This window comes from Camelina sativa, chromosome 12 (genome assembly GCF_000633955.1).
Source record: "Camelina sativa cultivar DH55 chromosome 12, Cs, whole genome shotgun sequence".
NCBI classification, from domain to species: Eukaryota; Viridiplantae; Streptophyta; class Magnoliopsida; order Brassicales; family Brassicaceae; genus Camelina; species Camelina sativa.
In genome coordinates this window covers 24,736,649-24,742,131 of record NC_025696.1, presented here as the reverse complement: position 1 = coordinate 24,742,131, position 5,483 = coordinate 24,736,649, and the positions used below count along the sequence as shown (strand labels likewise).

General features: G+C 34.8%; 1 long non-coding RNA gene across 1 annotated transcript; it reads right to left on the bottom strand.

Annotated features, from left to right (window-relative positions):
- LOC109128086 lies at positions 2,456-3,068 on the bottom strand. The gene is made up of 2 exons (XR_002034537.1): positions 2,819-3,068; positions 2,456-2,731 (listed from the first exon to the last, which is right to left on the bottom strand). It is a non-coding gene; the product is annotated as an uncharacterized LOC109128086 (long non-coding RNA).

Genomic DNA, 5,483 nt, shown 5'->3' with positions numbered 1-5,483 from the left:
ATGCAAGATAGTAACAGAGATTATATAACACTAGATCAACTAAACAGAAAGCGTTCTTATCGTCGAACGATAGTACGTCTTACAAAAAAAGTGGAAAGCAAGAATTCTTTTTAAAAAACAATGAGCACATTGGAATAAATTTTCTCATAAAATAGAAAAGGGATTAAGGAAAATATACAGAAAATTATTAATTCTAAAAAATGTAAATACTCACTTCTGTACAAACATAGATCGTCTCATATTATTCATCTAACAAAATAATTTATTCAAAAATATTGCTTTCAACTTTGTTCTATTGCTCAAACTTTTTTAATGGGAAAACAAATTTTCCTTATTTTTCTAACAAAAATATACTCCTACTTTCTACTTTTTCAGTTTGGAATAGGTAAGATTAATATGTTGACCCAAAAATAATGGAAGATTAATAATATATGCATCTTCTTTTTCTAATACTGTATTTTAAAATTTATTGTAGTAGTTTTAGATTGTTTTATTTAATTTATATTTTCATTTTTGAATTATTTGAGATCCATATATCACCGTGCTTATAATTTTCTATTATTTCATTAATTATGTCAAATTAATTTTCTTTGAATTTCTCAACCTTGATTGGTTGGTCATAGACCTTTTTTTTTGTGCAAACATAATTGTTACCATTAGTTCAATCTCAAAAGGAGATAAAGAAGAGAAGGTCATCAACATAATGGTTGGATAAAATAGGCTAATCAAACACTACAACAAACATAGATAGATTTGAAAAACATAAATCATTGTTGATAGATCTAGAGGAGCTTGAAGACAGAGGCTACATCATGGTGTGTCAAAGAAACTTCCATGAATATATTGAGAAATTTAACATTAGTTACCATCAAAAGATTTTGTGACATTGGAAAAGGGTCTTTAGTTTCATTGGTTGCTGGAGTAAGCCACTTTGAGATAGCTAAAGACGTGAACATATTCTCTCCACACAGGAGGAGGGCAGAGCCGAGATTCTCTCTATGGTGGAGGAGGTTGGACGCAAGGTTATCTCCTCAAGGGAGGAGGAAGGTAAGGAGGTTGGACACAAGGTTATCTCCCCAAAGGAGAAAGGCAGAGCGAAGGTTCTCTCCATGGTGGAGGAGGTTGGACGCAAGGTTCTCTGCATAAGAGAGGAGGGCAGAACCGAGGTTCTCTTTATGGTTAGTCATACACTATTCTGATGTAATTTATTTTTTATTCAAAATGTTTTTTGAGCCAACAATTTTAGTGATTAAAGAAACTATGCAAAAGTAAAAGTAAAGAGACATATAATAGGTGGGTGGTGGTAAATAATATATTTATAACATACAATATATCTAGGTGTAAAAAATAGACTTTTAATGGTAACATACATAAAATATTTGTATATAGATATAAATCAGTGTATTATAGCAAAAAATCTTTTTATAAATAATGTACAATAAATTTTAATATATTTTTATTAAATTCTATTTTATTTACAAAACGCTAAACCCGCACATCAGACGGATCCTTATCTAGTATATATATAATTTAAAACAAAATTAATAGTAATACTACGAAACTGACGTAATATTTTTCTCAGATAATATAGGTTAGTAGAGATTTTCATGTCGGTCACATGGACAATTGTGAGACCATAAAGTTTGCGTCGTTTGATTCTCTGGTGAAATTTTTACCAAAATTGTTGTGCCTAAATCATTGTGGAAGATCTTGTTGAGTTTTTCGGCGAATTTTTGTTTTTTATTTTTCATTTGGTAATTTTGTTTAAGTAAATCCCCTACAACATTAAAATAACTTTAATGCAGTGGTTAATGGTAAGTCCTTAATTCACAAGATATCATCACATCATGTATCGAGTTCCGTTCTTTTTCTAAAAATGTAGGAATTTGACTAAATGACCAACATGTTGTGGCTCAATAATTAAAAAGAAAAATAACATTATCGCAATATCTTTTCTTGAAATGGTAAAATGTTTAAAATCAAAAGTTGTCTTGTCCATGCACAATTTTGTTCTTTTCGATGAAGTCTTTAAACTTGATACATTACCGAAATGGTCATCACCATACAAAAGATAACTTAAATTTAAATCATCAGATTTGGGTTACTCTAATTATTTTTTTCCATGGAGTGTCATCTATACAAAGGAGAAGTACTCCTATGTAGTTACACTTTTTCCTAAAAAATTACATTAAATGTCATTAGTCACAAGACCCTTTCAAAAAATTTTAGCCCTGGGCGTTCGGTTTAATCGGGTTAAATGGGTCGGGTTGTTCGGTTTAAAGGAAATTGGGTTTTTCAAAAATTCCACCGAATAGACCCGAATTAAAAATCGGTTCGAGTAGGTTTGGAAGTCGGTTTGTTCGGGTCAGTTATTAGCTAAAATTTATATTCCGAAATTGAACCGAATAATTTTTTCTTCGGTTTATTCGGCTTCTATTTCGGTTTACATATCACAAATACGAAAATTTACTTTATAAAAAAGATCCAAATCCACTAAAAACTCATTACAAATACAATAAAAGGCCCAAAATACAATTAACAAAAACCCAAGATTCAATTAATAGCCCAACCCAACAAAATGTTAGGGTTTTGACAAAGATATAGGCTGCCGCATGAGCAGCGATGGCTGTGATGGTAACGGTGACAGCAATGGCGTTCGTCGACCGCCCTGTTCCACCTTTAAGTGAGGCTGCGTTGAAGGATGTTGATGAGTCCGTTTCTAACATTTTCACTAAAACAAGAAAGTAAAAAATTAAATCAGTCTAAGATCTAGACAACGAAAAGCATGCAAGACCAATAATCAAATGTAAACACAAACCTCACGCTGTATGTTAATTGAAGGCGGATTAAGTTGAGGGAGATTCTCGGTCCGAGCTGCCATTGTTAAGTATGGATTAAAGCTTCCGATTTAGAAGAAAAAAACAAACGAAGATAATATGAGGAGAAAGACGAGAACTAAGAAGACCAATATGTAGTAGAGTCTAGAAAAAGAGGAAGGAGAAGAAGAAGGAAGATGGTAAAGGAGAAGAGAGTGGAAGAAGGAGGCGAGATCTTTTTTTCTGTGATCCATGTAATGAATTAGATTTAGGGTTTTAAGTTTTTATATCATGTTTCTCTTAACCGAATAAACCGATCGGTAATCGGATACCGAACCGAGAAAACCAAAATCCGAATCCTTAAAATAATTGTACCGATCGGTTTATTGCTCCTCTCTCAATCACTGCCGAAAACCAAATGTTTTGGTTTGATCTGTTTTTGCCGATTGCCCAGGACTAAAAATTTACTCCCTCCGTTTCATAATATAGAATGTCTATTAAAGTATTTTTGTTTCATAATATAGGATGTTTCCAAGTTTCTATGCAATTTTTGAATTAATTTCATATTTTATATTATGCAATTTTGTTTATGATTGGTTAAACCTTTTAAAAGTAATCATTTCTTAATATGCGTGTTTTAACAAAAACATTATATATTTTGTGTAACATCCATGTTTCGAAATTATATTTTTGGTTGTGTTGAATAACTCAAAGGAGTGAATTTTAATTAATTTTGGTTTAATTATCGGTTTAATTAAATCCTTATTCAGATTAAACCAAAAACCCTAGACTTTTTTTTTAAGTGTCGCCTCTTTTGTTTTGATTGAGTGTCGAAGTTGGGAGTCACAGAAAAATAGAGAGAGAGAGAGAGAGCCTTGGTCGATTTTGGGTGAAGGAGAAAGAGATCAACAAAGTTTTGTTTTAGAGAGAAAGAGAATGACATAATCGTCAAGGTTTGGGGAAAGGAGGATCCGACTGCTCAAATCGTTTCGAAAGGTATTTATTTTTGGTAGGTTTGTAGCTAAGAGATTTTCATACACTCTCCTTTTTACAGAAGTGAATTTGAGTTAATATTTTAGGAGATATCGGCAGTTTCGTAGAGCGTTTCTTTTTAGTCACGGATTGAGACCAGCAGGTGTTTCGGGATCGATTGCGGTTTCATCTGAGATCCGATCGTGCTGAAAGTTAACGGTTCGTTTTGATTTCGTTGTTTCACTTGTGAGGTTGTTATTTTCTGATTTTTCTGGCAGTTTGTTTTCAATGTTTGTTTGTTGTTGTGATTGGTTGTAGGAGCGAGTTTGGTTGTTCTTGGATTTTGGAGAGCTTCTCTTTTGGTTGTAGTTATGTTCGTGAATCACTTATTCAGATAAGCTCATCACCATAACAATTGATTCACGAAAATAACTACAGCCAAAAGAGAAGCTTTCTAACAACCAATCACCAATCACAACAATAAACAAACATTGAAAACAAACTGTCAGAAAAATTAGAAAAGAACAATCTCACAAGTGAAACCACGAAATCAAAAAAAAACCGTTAACTTTCCAATCCCTCCGGTGGAAAGCAAGGTCTAGACGTCCAGAAGCTTCCCACACAATTTGTACGATCAGATCTCAGATGAAACCGTAATCGATTCTGAAACACCCACTGGTCTCAATCTGCGACTGAGAAGAAACGCCCCACGAAACTGCCGATATCTCTAGAATATTAACTCAAATTCACTTCTTTAAAAAATAGAGTGTACGAAAATCTCTTAGCTACAACCCTACCAAAAATCAATACCTTTCGAAATGATTTGAGCAGTCAGATCCTCCTTCTCCCAAACCCTGACGATTCTGCTTCCTCCTTAAATCTCCTTCACACCACAACAAGCTTCTCTCCTTCCCTCTCTCTTTCTTTCTCTCAACATCAGCAATGCAGCCACGAAATAAGAGAGAAGAGGTGTCCAAAGCATTACAAAAACCATCACTAGGGCTTCCTAAAACTGGCTCTAAACCCGGTGAACTTAAACCAAACCGGTCAATTTCATTATTTAACATAAATTGATCGGTTCTTCCGGTTTTATTCTGAGACATGGGTGTCACAATTCTCCCCCTATAAAAATAGATTCGTCCTCAAATTTGAAACCACCGCAGCCTATCTGCTAAACGCCTCCAACCACTGTTACAACGATGCACACCACAACCCTACCTAACGGTTCACAACACCCTGACCCCACTGTCCAGCACAAAACAGACTTTTCCAATCAATACAACCCTCCCCCCCCCCCCCCCNAGTATAAACCTGACCCTCCCGGTCAACACACATAAACCCTCCCCCGAGATTGAACCCCCATCAACCCTGAGATCTGCTTCAGGTCTCAATCGGAAAACTGAGATTGATCACTAGGGCTTCCTAAAATCGGCCCTAAACCAGGTGAAATTAAACCAAACCGGTCAATTTCATTATTTAACATAAATTGATCGGTTCTTCCAGTTTTATTCTGGGACACGGGTGTTACAATTCTCCCCCTATAAAAATAGATTCGTCCTCGAATTTGAAACCACCGCAGCCTATCTGCTAAACGCCTCAAACCACTGTTACAACGATGCACACCACAACCCGACCTAACGGTTCACAACACCCTGACCCCACTGGCCAGCACAAAACAGACTTTTCCAATTAATA